The sequence below is a fragment of the Bombina bombina genome, unplaced genomic scaffold (assembly GCF_027579735.1).
Source record: "Bombina bombina isolate aBomBom1 unplaced genomic scaffold, aBomBom1.pri scaffold_78_1, whole genome shotgun sequence".
NCBI lineage: Eukaryota > Metazoa > Chordata > Amphibia > Anura > Bombinatoridae > Bombina > Bombina bombina.
This window is the reverse complement of record NW_026511871.1, coordinates 2,145,524-2,162,719: the sequence shown is the minus strand read 5'-3', so window position 1 is coordinate 2,162,719 and position 17,196 is coordinate 2,145,524. Positions and strand designations below refer to the sequence as shown.

General features: G+C 42.6%; 1 protein-coding gene across 1 annotated transcript in view; it reads right to left on the bottom strand.

Moving 5' to 3' along the window:
- LOC128643984 (uncharacterized) overlaps positions 1–16,402 on the bottom strand; it is an 83,170-nt gene extending 66,768 nt beyond the window's left edge. The window contains exon 1 of the mRNA XM_053696751.1: positions 16,342–16,402. The gene's annotated coding sequence lies outside the window, so the exon portion shown is untranslated. The remainder of the gene's footprint in view (positions 1–16,341) is intronic.
- Between the last annotated feature and the right edge of the window lie 794 nt (positions 16,403–17,196).

The window sequence follows — 17,196 nt, the reverse complement described above, 5'->3', positions numbered from 1 at the left end:
AATATCGCTCTTAGTTCCAGAATGTTTATCGGAAGGAGGGCTTCCTCCTGAGTCCACGAACCCTGAGCCTTCAAGGAGTTCCAGACTGCGCCCCAGCCCAGAAGGCTGGCATCTGTCGTCACTATAGTCCATTCTGGCCTGCGGAAGCTCATTCCCCTGGACAGATGAACCCGAGATAGCCACCAGAGAAGAGAATCTCTGGTCTCTTGATCAAGATTTAGCAGAGGGGACAAATCTGTGTAATCCCCATTCCACTGATTGAGCATGCAAAGTTGCAGTGGTCTGAGATGTAGGCGGACAAACGGAACTATGTCCATTGCCGCTACCATTAAGCCGATTACTTCCATACACTGAGCTACTGACGGCTGAGAAGTGGAATAAAGAGCACGGCAGGAAGTTAGAAGCTTTGACAACCTGACCTCTGTCAGAAAAATCTTCATTTCTACTGAATCCATCAGAGTTCCTAGGAAGGAAACTCTTGTGAGAGGGGAGAGAGAACTCTTTTCTTTGTTCACCTTCCACCCGTGAGACCTGAGAAAGGCCAGAACAATGTCCGTATGGGGCTTGGCGACTTGAAAAGTCGACGCCTGTATCAGAATGTCATCTAGGTAAGGGGCCACTGCTATGCCCCGTGGCCTTAGAACCGCCAGTAGGGACCCTATAACCTTCGTAAAGATTCTTGGTGCCGTGGCTAACCCGAAGGGAAGAGCCACAAACTGGTAATGCCTGTCCAGGAAGGCAAACCTGAGAAACCGATGATGATCTCTGTGTATCGGAATGTGCAGATAAGCATTCTTTAAGTCCCCGGTAGTCATATATTGACCCTCCTGGATCAAAGGTAGGATGGTTTGAATAGTCTCCATCTTGAAGGATGGGACCCTGAGAAATTTGTTTAGGAACTTGAGATCCAAGATTGGTCTGAAAGTTCCCTCTTTTTTGGGAACTATAAACAGATTTGAATAGAATCCTTGCCCCTGTTCCTCCCTTGGAAATGGGTGGATCACTCCCATGACCAGAAGGTCTTGAACACAACGTAAGAATGCCTCTCTCTTTATCTGGTTTGCAGATAATTGCGAGAGATGAAATCTCCCTTTTGGAGATGAGGCTTTGAAATCCAGAAGATATCCCTGGGAAACAATCTCCAGAGCCCAGGGATCCTGGACGTCTCTTGCCCAAGCCTGGGCCTCTAAAACATGCAAACGTTTTTACACTAAGTAATATGAGTATTAACATGAATATTACCCTTTTTTGCAAGCATGATCCCAGTTGCTGTTAAATCACTGTATCAGGCTTACCTCAAATATAACAGGCACTGTCAGCATTTTCTAGACCTTATCTCTCTAGAAAAAAATATACTGAACATACCTCAAAGCAGGCAATCTGCAGACCATCCCTCCAACTGAAGTTTTCTTTCCATACTCTTCAGTTATGTGTGAGAACAGCAATGGACCTTAGTTACAAACCGCTAAGATTATCAAACCTCCAGGCATAATTCTTCTTCCAATTTCTGCCTGAGAGTAAAAACAATACAACGCTGGTACCGTTTAAAAATAAACTTTTGATTGAAGGTAAAAAACTACACTAATTCACATCTCTCTTGATACTTCCTTTCTTATCGAGAACTGCAAGAGAATGACTGGGGGTGGCAGTTAGGGGATGAGCTATATAGACAGCTCTGCTGTGGGTGTCCTCTTGCAGCTTCCTGTTGGGAAGGAGAATATCCCACAAGTAATGGATGAACCTGTGGACTGGATACACCTTTACAAGAGAAAACAGCATTTAAACGCTTACTAGTCTTAATGTCAAGAGGACTAGCTTCCTCAATATCCAAAGTAATTAACACTTCTTTTAACAAAGAACGAATATACTCAATTTTAAACAAATAAGTAAATTTGTCAGTGTCAATATCTGAGGAGGGATCTTCTGAATCAGATAGATCCTCATCAGAGGAGGATAAATCATTATGTTGTCGGTCATTTGAAATTTCATCAACTTTATGAGAAGTTTTAAAAGCCCTTTTACGTTTATTAGAAGGCGGTAATGCAGACAAAGCCTTCTGAATAGAATCAGTAACAAATTCTTTAAAATTCATAGGTATATCATGTAGATTAGAAGTTGAAGGAACTGCAACTGGCAATGTACTATTACTGATGGATACATTCTCTGCATGTAAAAGTTTATCATGACAACTATTACAAATGACATTCGGAGATATAGTTTCCACAATCTTACAACAAATGCACTTAGCTTTGGTAGAACCGATGTCAGGCAGCAAAGTTCCAACAGATACTTCTGAGGCAGGATCAGATTGAGACATCTTGCAAAATGTAAAAGAAAAAGCAACATATAAAGCAAAATGATTAATTTCCTTATATGACAGTTTCAGGAATGGGAAAAAATGCACAAAGCATAGCCCTCTGACATAGAGAAAGGCCAGAGGCAAACAGCAATGGGGTATAAAACTAATGAAAAATTCCGGAAATGACACACTTGCGTCACTAACGAAACAACCGTGTGTAAGACTTCCGGCTTCGTAGTTGATGCGGAAGTGACGAACTTGCGTCAACAGACGTACTTTTCGCGCTAAAAAATTCTCAGACCAAGAATGACGCAATAAAGTCTAGCATTTGATGAACCCGCGGGCCTAATGCTGCCCGCAATTTGTAAGTAAAAAGTAGTCAATTTTGAAAAAAGACTAAACCCCAGGTAAGAAAAAAATATTTAATAATATGTTTTATTTCCCAAATATGAAACTGACAGTCTGCACAAGGAAATACATGAACCTGACTCATGGCAAATATAAGTACAATACATATATTTAGAACTTTATATAAATGCATAAAGTGCCAGACCATAGCTGGGGTGTCTGAAGTAATAAAAAAACATAATTTATGTTTACCTGATAAATTTATTTCTCTTGTGGTGTATCCAGTCCACGGATCATCCATTACTTGTGGGATATTCTCCTTCTCAACAGGAAGCTGCAAGAGGATCACCCACAGCAGAGCTGTCTATATAGCTCATCCCCTAACTGCCACCTCCAGTCATTCGACCGAAGACAAGCAAGAGAAAGGAGAAACCATAGGGTGCAGTGGTGACTGTAGTTTTAAAAATAAAATATACCTGCCTTAAAATGACAGGGCGGGCCGTGGACTGGATACACCACAAGAGAAATAAATTTATCAGGTAAACATAAATTATGTTTTCTCTTGTAAGGTGTATCCAGTCCACGGATCATCCATTACTTGTGGGATACCAATACCAAATCTAAAGTACACGAATGAAGGGGGGGACAAGGCAGGTACTTAAACTGAAGGTACCACTGCCTGTAAAACCTTTCTCCCAAAAATAGCCTTAGAAGCAAAAGTATCAAATTTATAAAACTTTGAAAAAGTATGAAGCGAAGACCAAGTCGCCGCCTTGCAAATCTGTTCAACAGAAGCCTCATTTTTAAAAGCCCATGTGGAAGCCACAGCTCTAGTAGAATGAGCTGTAATCCTTTCAGGAGGCTGCTGGCCAGCAATCTCATAGGCTAAGCGTATTATACTTCTTAGCCAAAACGAAAGAGACGTTGCCGAAGCCTTTTGGCCTCTCCTCTGTCCAGAGTAAACAACAAACAAAGCAGATGTTTGACGAAAATCTTTAGTAGCTTGTAAATAAAACTTTAAAGCACGAACCACATCAAGATTGTGTAAAAGACGTTCCTTCTTTGAAGAAGGATTAGGACACAGTGACAGAACTACAATCTCCTGATTGATATTCTTATTAGATACCACCTTAGGTAAAAACCCAGGTTTGGTACGCAAAAGTACCTTATCTGCATGGAAGATCAGATAAGGGGAATCACAGTGTAAGGCAGATAACTCGGAAACTCTACGAGCCGAGGAAATAGCTACCAAAAACAGAACTTTCCAAGATAAAAGCTTGATATCTATGGAATGAAGAGGTTCAAACAGAACCCCTTGGAGAACTTTAAGAACCAAATTTAAACTCCATGGCGGAGCAACTGGTTTAAACACAGGCTTGATTCTACCTAAAGCCTGACAAAACGCCTGAACGTCTGGAACATCCGCCAGACGCTTGTGCAAAAGTAACCCTTGGATTCACACCAATAAAGATATTTACGCCATATCTTATGATAGATTTTCCTGGTGACAGGCTTTAGTGCCTGAATTAAGGTATCAATAACTGACTCGGAGAAGCCACGCTTTGATAAAATCAAGCGTTCAATCTCCAAACAGTCAGATGCAGAGAAATTAGATTTGGATGGTTGAAAGGACCCTGAAGTAGAAGGTCCTGTCTCAGAGGCAGAGTCCATGGTGGAAGGGATGACATGTCCACCAGATCTGCATACCAAGTCCTGCGTGGCCACGCAGGTGCTATCAAAATCACTGATGCTCTCTCCTGCTTGATTTTGGCAATCAGACGAGGGAGCAGAGGAAACGGTGGAAACACATAAGCCAGGTTGAAGGAGCAAGGCGCTGCTAGAGCATCTATCAGCGTTTCCCTGGGATCCCTGGACCTGGATCCGTAACAAGGAAGTTTGGCGTTCTGGCGAGACGCCATGAGATCCAGTTCTGGTTTGCCCCAACGTTGAACCAATTGTGCAAACACCTCCGGATGAAGTTCCCACTCCCCCGGATGAAAAGTCTATCGACTTAGAAAATCCGCCTCCCAGTTCTCTACACCTGGGATATGGATAGCTGATAGGTGGCAAGAGTGAGTCTCTGCCCAACGAATTATCTTTGAAACTTCCAACATCGCTAGGGAACTCCTTGTTCCTCCTTGATGGTTGATGTAAGCCACAGTTGTGATGTTGTCCGACTGAAATCTGATGAACCTCATTGTCGCTAGCTGAGGCCAAGCCTGAAGAGCATTGAATATCGCTCTTAGTTCCAGAATGTTTATTGGAAGGAGGGTCTCCTCCTGAGTCCACGATCCCTGAGCCTTCAGGGAGTTCCAGACTGCCCCCCAGCCTAGAAGGCTGGCATCTGTCGTTACTATTGTCCAATCTGGCCTGCGAAAGGTCATACCTTTGGACAGATGGACCCGTGATAGCCACCAGAGAAGAGAATCCCTGGTCTTTTGATCCAGATTTAGTAGAAGGGACAAATCTGTGTAATCCCCATTCCACTGACTGAGCATGCATAGTTGCAGTGGTCTGAGATGTAGGCGGGCAAACGGCACTATGTCCATTGCCGCTACCATTAAGCCGATTACTTCCATACACTGAGCCACCGAAGCGCGAGAAGTAAAGAACACGGCATGAATTTAGAAGTTTTGATAACCTGGTCTCTGTCAGGTAAATCCTCATTTCTACAGAATCTATCAGAGTTCCCAGAAAGGAAACTCTTGTGAGAGGGGATAGAGAACTCTTCTCTTCGTTCACTTTCCACCCGTGCGACCTCAAAAATGCCAGAACTATGTCCGTATGAGACTTAGCAATTTAGAAATTTGACGCCTGTATCAGAATGTCGTCTAAATAAGGGGCCACTGCTATGCCCCGCGGCCTTATGACCGCCAGAAGTGACCCCAGAACCTTTGTAAAGATTCTTGGAGCTGTAGCTAACCCAAAGGGAAGAGCTACAAACTGGTAATGCCTGTCCAGGAAGGCAAACATGAGAAACCAATGATGATCTTTGTGAATCGGAATGTGAAGATAAGCATCCTTTAAATCCACTGTAGTCATGTATTTACCCTCCTGGATCATAGGTAGGATGGTACGAATAGTCTCCATCTTGAATGATGGGACCCTGAGAAATTTGTTTAGGATCTTGAGATCTAAGATTGGTCTGAAGGTTCCCTCCTTCTTGGGAACCACAAAGAGATTTGAATAAAAGCCTTGTCCCTGTTCCTCCTTTGGAACTGGATGGATCACTCCCATAACTTGGAGGTTTTGGACACAATGTAAGAATGCCTCTCTCTTTATCTGGTTTGCAGATAATTGTGAAAGGTGAAATCTCCCTTTTGGAGGGGAAGCTTTGAAGTCCAGAAGATATCCCTGGGATACAATTTCCAACGCCCAGGGATCCTGGACATCTCTTGCCCAAGCCTGGGCGAAGAGCGAAAGTCTGCCCCCTACTAGATCCGTTACCGGATCGGGGGCCAATCATTCATGCTGTCTTAGAGGCAACAGCAGGCTTTTTGGCCTGCTTACCTTTGTTCCAAGCCTGGTTAGGTCTCCAGACCGACTTGGACTGGACAAAAGTTCCCTCTTGTTTTGTATTAGAGGAAGTTGATGCCGCGCTCGTCTTAAAGTTTCGAAAGGCATGAAAATTAGTCTGTTTGGCCCTTGATTTATTAGACCTGTCCTGAGGGAGGGCATGACCTTTTCCTCCCGTGATATCAGAAATGATCTCCTTCAAACCAGGCCCGAATAGGGTCTGCCCCTTGAAGGAAATATTAAGAAGCTTAGACTTTGAAGTAACGTCAGCTGACCATGATTTAAGCCATAGCGCCCTACGCGCCTGAATAGCAAAACCAGAATTCTTAGCCGTTAGTTTAGTCAAATGAACAATGGCATCAGAAACAAATGAATTGGCTAGCTTAAGTGCTCTAAGCTTGTCAAGTATATCGTTCCATGGGGTCTCTACCTGTAAAGCCTCTTCCAGAGACTCAAACCAGAAGGCCGCCACAGCAGTGACTGGGGCAATGCATGCTAGAGGCTGTAGAATAAAACCTTGTAGAATAAACATTTTCTTAAGGTAACCCTCTAACTTTTATCCATTGGATCTAAGAAAGCACAACTGTCCTCGACAGGGATAGTAGTACGCTTAGCTAGGGTAGAAACTGCTCCCTCCACCTTAGGGACCGTTTGCCGGCATCTATTGGAAACAATTTTTTAAAAATAGGAGGGGGAGAGAACGGTACACCTGGTCTATCCCATTCCTTAGTAATAATTTCTGAAAACCTTTTAGGTATTGGAAAAATATCAGTGTAAACAGGCACTGCATAGTATTTATCCAATCTGCACAATTTCTCTGGCACTGCAATGGTGTCACAGTCATTCAGAGTAGCTAAAACCTCCCTGAGCAACACGCGGAGGTGTTCAAGCTTAAATTTAAATGTTGCCATATCAGAATCAGGTTGAATCATCTTCCCTGAGTCAGAAACATCACCCACAGAAAGAAGCTCTCCTTCCTCAGCTTCTGCATATTGTGAGGAGGTATCAGACATAGCTACTAAAGCGTCAGAGTGCTCTGTATTTCTTCTAACCCCAGAGCTGTCTCGCTTTCCTCGTAACCCAGGTAGTCTGGATAATACCGCTGACAGTGTATTATCCATGACTGCCGCCATGTCTTGTAAAGTAAACGCCATGGGCGCGCTAGATGTACTTGGCGCCTCTTGAGTGTGAGTCCCTTGAGCGGGAGTCAAAGGCTCTGACACGTGGGGCGAGTTAGTCGGCATAACTTCACCCTTGTCAGATTACTCTGGTGATAAATCTTTTAAAGACAGAATATGGTCTTTATAACTGAAAGTGAAATCAGTACATTTGGTACACATTCTAAGAGGGGGTTCCACCATGGCTTCTAAACATAATGAACAAGGAGTTTCCTCTATGTCAGACATGTTTAAACAGACTAGCAATGAGACCAGCAAGCTTGGAAAACACTTTACAGAAAGTTAACAAGCAAAAAATAAAAACGGTACTGTGCCTTTAAGAAAAATAAAAAAGGTCAGAATTTGAAAAACAGTGAAAAAAAGCAGTAAAACAAACAAAATTTTTTACAGTGTGTATAATAGGCTAACAGAACATTGCACCCACTTGCAAATGGATGATTAACCCCTTAGTTTCAAAAACGGATCAAAAAAACGAAAACAGAATTTATGTTTACCTGATAAATTACTTTCTCCAACGGTGTGTCCGGTCCACGGCGTCATCCTTACTTGTGGGATATTCTCTTCCCCAACAGGAAATGGCAAAGAGCCCAGCAAAGCTGGTCACATGATCCCTCCTAGGCTCCGCCTACCCCAGTCATTCGACCGACGTTAAGGAGGAATATTTGCATAGGAGAAACCATATGATACCGTGGTGACTGTAGTTAAAGAAAATAAATTATCAGACCTGATTAAAAAACCAGGGCGGGCCGTGGACCGGACACACCGTTGGAGAAAGTAATTTATCAGGTAAACATAAATTCTGTTTTCTCCAACATAGGTGTGTCCGGTCCACGGCGTCATCCTTACTTGTGGGAACCAATACCAAAGCTTTAGGACACGGATGATGGGAGGGAGCAAATCAGGTCACCTAGATGGAAGGCACCACGGCTTGCAAAACCTTTCTCCCAAAAATAGCCTCAGAAGAAGCAAAAGTATCAAACTTGTAAAATTTGGTAAAAGTGTGCAGTGAAGACCAAGTCGCTGCCCTACATATCTGATCAACAGAAGCCTCGTTCTTGAAGGCCCATGTGGAAGCCACAGCCCTAGTGGAATGAGCTGTGATTCTTTCGGGAGGCTGCCGTCCGGCAGTCTCGTAAGCCAATCTGATGATGCTTTTAATCCAAAAAGAGAGAGAGGTAGAAGTTGCTTTTTGACCTCTCCTTTTACCGGAATAAACAACAAACAAGGAAGATGTTTGTCTAAAATCCTTTGTAGCATCTAAATAGAATTTTAGAGCGCGAACAACATCCAAATTGTGCAACAAACGTTCCTTCTTCGAAACTGGTTTCGGACACAGAGAAGGTACGATAATCTCCTGGTTAATGTTTTTGTTAGAAACAACTTTTGGAAGAAAACCAGGTTTAGTACGTAAAACCACCTTATCTGCATGGAACACCAGATAAGGAGGAGAACACTGCAGAGCAGATAATTCTGAAACTCTTCGAGCAGAAGAAATTGCAACCAAAAACAAAACTTTCCAAGATAATAACTTAATATCAACGGAATGTAAGGGTTCAAACGGAACCCCCTGAAGAACTGAAAGAACTAAGTTGAGACTCCAAGGAGGAGTCAAAGGTTTGTAAACAGGCTTGATTCTAACCAGAGCCTGAACAAAGGCTTGAACATCTGGCACAGCTGCCAGCTTTTTGTGAAGTAACACAGACAAGGCAGAAATCTGTCCCTTCAGGGAACTTGCAGATAATCCTTTTTCCAATCCTTCTTGAAGGAAGGATAGAATCTTAGGAATCTTAACCTTGTCCCAAGGGAATCATTTAGATTCACACCAACAGATATATTTTTTCCAAATTTTGTGGTAAATCTTTCTAGTTACAGGCTTTCTGGCCTGAACAAGAGTATCGATAACAGAATCTGAGAACCCTCGCTTCGATAAGATCAAGCGTTCAATCTCCAAGCAGTCAGCTGGAGTGAGACCAGATTCGGATGTTCGAACGGACCTTGAACAAGAAGGTCTCGTCTCAAAGGTAGCTTCCATGGTGGAGCCGATGACATATTCACCAGATCTGCATACCAAGTCCTGCGTGGCCACGCAGGAGCTATCAAGATCACCGACGCCCTTTCCTGATTGATCCTGGCTACCAGCCTGGGGATGAGAGGAAACGGCGGGAATACATAAGCTAGTTTGAAGGTCCAAGGTGCAACTAGTGCATCCACTAGAGCCGCCTTGGGATCCCTGGATCTGGACCCGTAGCAAGGAACTTTGAAGTTCTGACGAGAGGCCATCAGATCCATGTCTGGAATGCCCCACAGTTGAGTGACTTGGGCAAAGATTTCCGGATGGAGTTCCCACTCCCCCGGATGCAATGTCTGACGACTCAGAAAATCCGCTTCCCAATTTTCCACTCCTGGGATGTGGATAGCAGACAGGTGGCAGGAGTGAGACTCCGCCCATAGAATGATTTTGGTCACTTCTTCCATCGCCAGGGAACTCCTTGTTCCCCCCTGATGGTTGATGTACGCAACAGTTGTCATGTTGTCTGATTGAAACCGTATGAACTTGGCCCTCGCTAGCTGAGGCCAAGCCTTGAGAGCATTGAATATCGCTCTCAGTTCCAGAATATTTATCGGTAGAAGAGATTCTTCCCGAGACCAAAGACCCTGAGCTTTCAGGGATCCCCAGACCGCGCCCCAGCCCATCAGACTGGCGTCGGTCGTGACAATGACCCACTCTGGTCTGCGGAAGGTCATCCCTTGTGACAGGTTGTCCAGGGACAGCCACCAACGGAGTGAGTCTCTGGTCCTCTGATTTACTTGTATCCTCGGAGACAAGTTTGTATAGTCCCCATTCCACTGACTGAGCATGCACAGTTGTAATGGTCTTAGATGAATGCGCGCAAAAGGAACTATGTCCATTGCCGCTACCATCAAACCTATCACTTCCATGCACTGCGCTATGGAAGGAAGAGGAACGGAATGAAGTATCCGACAAGAGTCTAGAAGTTTTGTTTTTCTGGCCTCTGTCAGAAAAATCCTCATTTCTAAGGAGTCTATTATTGTTCCCAAGAAGGGAACCCTTGTTGACGGAGATAGAGAACTCTTTTCCACGTTCACTTTCCATCCATGAGATCTGAGAAAGGCCAGGACGATGTCCGTGTGAGCCTTTGCTTGAGGAAGGGACGACGCTTGAATCAGAATGTCGTCCAAGTAAGGTACTACAGCAATGCCCCTTGGTCTTAGCACAGCTAGAAGGGACCCTAGTACCTTTGTGAAAATCCTTAGAGCAGTGGCTAATCCGAAAGGAAGCGCCACGAACTGGTAATGCTTGTCCAGGAATGCGAACCTTAGGAACCGATGATGTTCCTTGTGGATAGGAATATGTAGATACGCATCCTTTAAATCCACCGTGGTCATGAATTGACCCTCCTGGATGGAAGGAAGAATTGTTCGAATGGTTTCCATTTTGAACGATGGAACCTTGAGAAACTTGTTTAAGATCTTGAGATCTAAGATTGGTCTGAACGTTCCCTCTTTTTTGGGAACTATGAACAGATTGGAGTAGAACCCCATCCCTTGTTCTCCTAATGGAACAGGATGAATCACTCCCATTTTTAACAGGTCTTCTAAACAACGTAAGAATGCCTGTCTTTTTATGTGGTCTGAAGACAACTGAGACCTGTGGAACCTCCCCCTTGGGGGAAGCCCCTTGAATTCCAGAAGATAACCTTGGGAGACTATTTCTAGCGCCCAAGGATCCAGAACATCTCTTGCCCAAGCCTGAGCGAAGAGAGAGAGTCTGCCCCCCACCAGATCCGGTCCCGGATCGGGGGCCAACATTTCATGCTGTCTTGGTAGCAGTGGCAGGTTTCTTGGCCTGCTTTCCCTTGTTCCAGCCTTGCATTGGTCTCCAAGCTGGCTTGGCTTGAGAAGTATTACCCTCTTGCTTAGAGGACGTAGCACTTTGGGCTGGTCCGTTTCTACGAAAGGGACGAAAATTAGGTTTATTTTTGGCCTTGAAAGGCCGATCCTGAGGAAGGGCGTGGCCCTTACCCCCAGTGATATCAGAGATAATCTCTTTCAAGTCAGGGCCAAACAGCGTTTTCCCCTTGAAAGGAATGTTAAGTAGCTTGTTCTTGGAAGACGCATCAGCTGACCAAGATTTCAACCAAAGCGCTCTGCGCGCCACAATAGCAAACCCAGAATTCTTAGCCGCTAACCTAGCCAATTGCAAAGTGGCGTCTAGGGTGAAAGAATTAGCCAATTTGAGAGCATTGATTCTGTCCATAATCTCCTCATAAGGAGGAGAATCACTATCGACCGCCTTTACCAGCTCATCGAACCAGAAACACGCGGCTGTAGTGACAGGGACAATGCATGAAATTGGTTGTAGAAGGTAACCCTGCTGAACAAACATCTTTTTAAGTAAACCTTCTAATTTTTTATCCATAGGATCTTTGAAAGCACAACTATCTTCTATGGGTATAGTGGTGTGTTTGTTTAAAGTGGAAACCGCTCCCTCGACCTTGGGGACTGTCTGCCATAAGTCCTTTCTGGGGTCGACCATAGGAAACAATTTTTTAAATATGGGGGGAGGGACGAAAGGAATACCGGGCCTTTCCCATTCTTTATTTACAATGTCCGCCACCCGCTTGGGTATAGGAAAAGCTTCAGGGAGCCCCGGGACCTCTAGGAACTTGTCCATTTTACATAGTTTCTCTGGGATGACCAACTTGTCACAATCATCCAGAGTGGATAATACCTCCTTAAGCAGAATGCGGAGATGTTCCAACTTAAATTTAAACGTAATCACATCAGGTTCAGCTTGTTGAGAAATGTTCCCTGAATCAGTAATTTCTCCCTCAGACAAAACCTCCCTGGCCCCATCAGACTGGTTTAGGGGCCCTTCAGAACCATTATTATCAGCGTCGTCATGCTCTTCAGTATCTAAAACAGAGCAGTCGCGCTTACGCTGATAAGTGTGCATTTTGGCTAAAATGTTTTTGACAGAATTATCCATTACAGCCGTTAATTGTTGCATAGTAAGGAGTATTGGCGCGCTAGATGTACTAGGGGCCTCCTGAGTGGGCAAGACTCGTGTAGACGAAGGAGGGAATGATGCAGTACCATGCTTACTCCCCTCACTTGAGGAATCATCTTGGGCATCATTGTCATTGTCACATAAATCACATTTATTTAAATGAGAACTCTGGCTTCCCCACATTCAGAACACAGTCTATCTGGTAGTTCAGACATGTTAAACAGGCATAAACTTGATAACAAAGTACAAAAAACGTTTTAAAGAAAACCGTTACTGTCACTTTAAATTTTAAACTGAACACACTTTATTACTGCAATTGCGAAAAAATATGAAGGAATTGTTCAAAATTCACCAAAATTTCACCACAGTGTCTTAAAGCCTTAAAAGTATTGCACACCAAATTTGGAAGCTTTAACCCTTAAAATAACGGAACCGGAGCCGTTTTTAACTTTAACCCCTTTACAGTCCCTGGTATCTGCTTTGCTGAGACCCAACCAAGCCCAAAGGGGAATACGATACCAAATGACGCCTTCAGAAAGTCTTTTCTATGTATCAGAGCTCCTCACACATGCGACTGCATGTCATGCCTCTCAAAAACAAGTGCGCAACACCGGCGCGAAAATGAGGCTCTGCCTATGATTTGGGAAAGCCCCTAAGAATAAGGTGTCTAAAACAGTGCCTGCCGATATAATCTTATCAAAATACCCAGATTAAATGATTCCTCAAGGCTAAATATGTGTTAATAATGAATCGATTTAGCCCAGAAAAAGTCTACAGTCTTAATAAGCCCTTGTGAAGCCCTTATTTACTATCTTAATAAACATGGCTTACCGGATCCCATAGGGAAAATGACAGCTTCCAGCATTACATCGTCTTGTTAGAATGTGTCATACCTCAAGCAGCAAGAGACTGCTCACTGTTCCCCCAACTGAAGTTAATTCCTCTCAACAGTCCTGTGTGGAACAGCCATGGATTTTAGTAACGGTTGCTAAAATCATTTTCCTCATACAAACAGAAATCTTCATCTCTTTTCTGTTTCTGAGTAAATAGTACATACCAGCACTATTTTAAAATAACAAACTCTTGATTGAATAATAAAAACTACAGTTAAACACTAAAAAACTCTAAGCCATCTCCGTGGAGATGTTGCCTGTACAACGGCAAAGAGAATGACTGGGGTAGGCGGAGCCTAGGAGGGATCATGTGACCAGCTTTGCTGGGCTCTTTGCCATTTCCTGTTGGGGAAGAGAATATCCCACAAGTAAGGATGACGCCGTGGACCGGACACACCTATGTTGGAGAAATAGACGTTTTTTAACAGTCACAACAAACTGACACAGCTCTGCTGTAGCCCTACCTTGCCATACAAACGACTTTAGAAAGCACCAAAACCCTTCAGAGAGGTCCTATAGCATTCAGGGAACTCCTTCAAGGAAACTGGATATCTCAGTCTGCAAAAGCTAATGCGCAATTAGACGCGAAATTAGGCCCCTCCCACTTCCTTTCTACACAGTGAGAGGCCTAACAAACTATCCCTAGGCAAATTTAAGCCAGCCATGTGGAAAAAACTGGGCCCCAATAAAGTTTATCACCAAAAGGCATATAAAAAACGTTTAAGCACTCCCAGCAAAAGTTTTTATTATTTTTTCAAATTACTGAAATATTAGAGTGTTACCTCTAATAGTAAGCATGATACTAGTCGTTATTAAATCACTGTAATCAGGCTTACCTTAAATAAATCCGGTATCAACAGCATTTTCTAGCATATACATTTCTCTAGAAAAATTTAGACTGCACATACCCTGCACGCCATTCCCCAAGCTGAAGTTACCTCTCTCTTCAGTAATGTGTGAGAACAGCAATGGATCTTAGTTACAACCTGCTAAGATCATTAGAGACCACAGGCAGATTCTTCTTCTATTTTCTGCCTGAGACCAAAATAGTACAACTCCGGTACCATTTGAAAATAACAAACTTTTGAATTGAAGAAAAACAACTAAATTACACCACATCTCTCTAACTACTTCCATGCTTGTCGAGAGCTGCAAGAGAATGACTAGAGGTGGCAGTTAGGGGAGGAGCTATATAGACAGCTCTGCTGTGGGTGATCCTCTTGCAGCTTCCTGTTGGGAAGGAGAATATCCCACAAGTAATGGATGATCCGTGGACTGGATACACCTTACAAGAGAAACATACTTACCAAAAAGACACCCATCCACATATAGCAGATAGCCAAACCAGTACTGAAACAGTTATCAGTAGAGGTAATGGTATAGGAGAGTATATCGTCGATCTGAAAAGGGAGGTAGGAGATGAATATCTACGACCGATAACAGAGAACCTATTAAATAGACCCCCGTTACGAAAATCATTGCATTCAATAGGTGATACTCCCTTCACGTCCCTCTGACTTTCGCTGTTCTCTGAGAGGAATCGGGCTTCAAAATGCTGAGAAGAGCATGTCAAGGTAGAAATCTTAGCACAAACTTACACCTCCATAGGAGGCAAAGTTTGTAAAACTGAATTGTGGGTGTGGTGAGGGGTGTATTTATAGGCATTTTGAGGTTTGGGAAACTTTGCCCCTCCTGGTAGGATTGTATATCCCATACGTCACTAGCTCATGGACTCCTGCCAATTACATGAAAGAAAAAAGAAAGAAAGACAGAGTAAACCTACTCAGGCTTTCTATACCAGGGCAGCAACATGTTAGGAAAACGCAGCAAGACCCACCTTGCAAGTTCCGAACTGCTTTAAAGCCACCACTGCCCTACTGAAGAGACTAATATGGAGTACGGCTAGACCGCATCTTGAGAGGAAAGATCAGAGCAAACCTACTCTGCTTTCAAAATAATGAACTCTTGATTGAAGAGAAATAATCAGACACCAACAAACTTCACCTCCTCCTTGCACCGCAGGCAAAGAGAATGACTGGGGGTTGTGGGAAGGGAAGTGATATTTATAAGCTTTGCTGTGGTGCTCTTTGCCTCCTCCTGCTGGCCAGGAGTGATATTCCCAACAGTAATTGATGATCCCATGGACTCACCGTGTCATAAGAAAGAAAGCCTGTTATTAATCAGAAATTTATTATCCGAGTTACTTATATATCTGTTACAAAATCTATTAACGTGCGTGATATTAGGAAATGGTCAATTCTAGAATATATGTTTTGTGCGTCTTGGAAACCCATGTAAAATCTTTACTAGTAGGATTTCCCAGCCTCCATATATCAAATACCTTTAAGGACTTGGTTATACTATTGAAAGGGTTCATTTTATTTTTAGATTTTTTTTTAATATTATTGTTGAGCGATTTATTACCCATATTTGTAAATCTGTCTAACGGCTGTTTAGGCTCAATATTAAAATCTCCAGCAATTAATAATTGGGAGTTATCATATTCCAGCAATTTGTTTTGCAGATTTATCCAGTATTCTGTATCTCTATTATTAGGTCCAAATATATTACATAATACTAGATGTATTCCTTTTAGATATATTTGCATAATTATAAACCTGCTATTTGTATCTAACTCTTTATTTCACATTTTCACCTCCTGTGGAGGCATAAATACTGAGTTCTACAGGAAAGAGGGAGGCATTAAAAGCTCTTGGTCAGTTAAGTATTTTTGCCTCCTCTTAGTGGACTGGAGTTTAATTACATGTGATGGTTCATGGACTCTCTCCCCTTATGAAAGAAAATAGATTAAATGCACTTTGTTTACACAAGTAGCATAGTTGAAATGCAGTAGTGGAAAAGGATAAAAAGCCACCATCTGGTAAAAATATATGCGTCCAATGGATTACATGTGCCTGTGAGAGTTTACAACTGTATTCTAAAAAAAATGGTAAGGGCTTTTTATTTTGCCATGAATGCAGTCTGCAGCAACCACTAATACCTTTAAATAAACAAAGGCTTGGGAGTTGTTGATTACAATTTAACATAATAAGAAGTATAGAGGAATAATCTTACCAATTCCCCGATACGGTCCAAATTATCTAAAAAGTACTTTACAGATTCGCCCTGTGGAGAAAGAAATAAAGGGATCTTATTTTTTATGAACAGATCAAAACACATGTATAGTAACAATCAGAAATGACTATGCCTGAACCAGTTCTCAGCATTAAAGGGAAAGTCTACAATAGAATTTTTATTGTTTTAAAAGATACACAACTCCTTTATTACCCATTCCCCAGTTTTGCATAACCAACACAGTTATATTAATATACTTTTTACCTCTGATTACCTTGTATCTGAGAACCTTCTGACAGCCCCCTGATCACATGACTGACTATTTATTATCTATGGACTTGCATTTAGCATTGTGTTGTGCTAAATCTTAAATAACTTGCTGTGCCTAAACACAGTGTTATCTATATGGCCCACATGAACTATCAAGTTTCTTGCTGTGAAAAGCAATTGAAAAAGCATGTGATAAGAGGCAGCCCTCAAGGGCTTAGAAATTAGCATATGAGCCTAACTAGGTTTAGTTTCAACTAAGAATACCAAGAGAAAAAAGCAAATTTGATGATAAAAGTAAATTGAAAAGTTGATTGAAATTACATGTCCTATCTGAATAATGAAAGTTTAATTTTGACTAGACTGTCCCTTTAAAGGAGATTGGACAGTAACTAGACAGCAACTCTCTGAAAGTATAAATGCTCCTCCAGAACGCACTACACACATCCACACAAATGAGACAGACAGAGTAATATAGTAATATTTTTGCGCATGCGCAAGAAATTTTCTTCAAGAGAGCGAGCACATATCAATGCCTATAGAACTGGTGGGACCGCTCTTACGTGTAAGACTCCAAAAGCAGGAAAC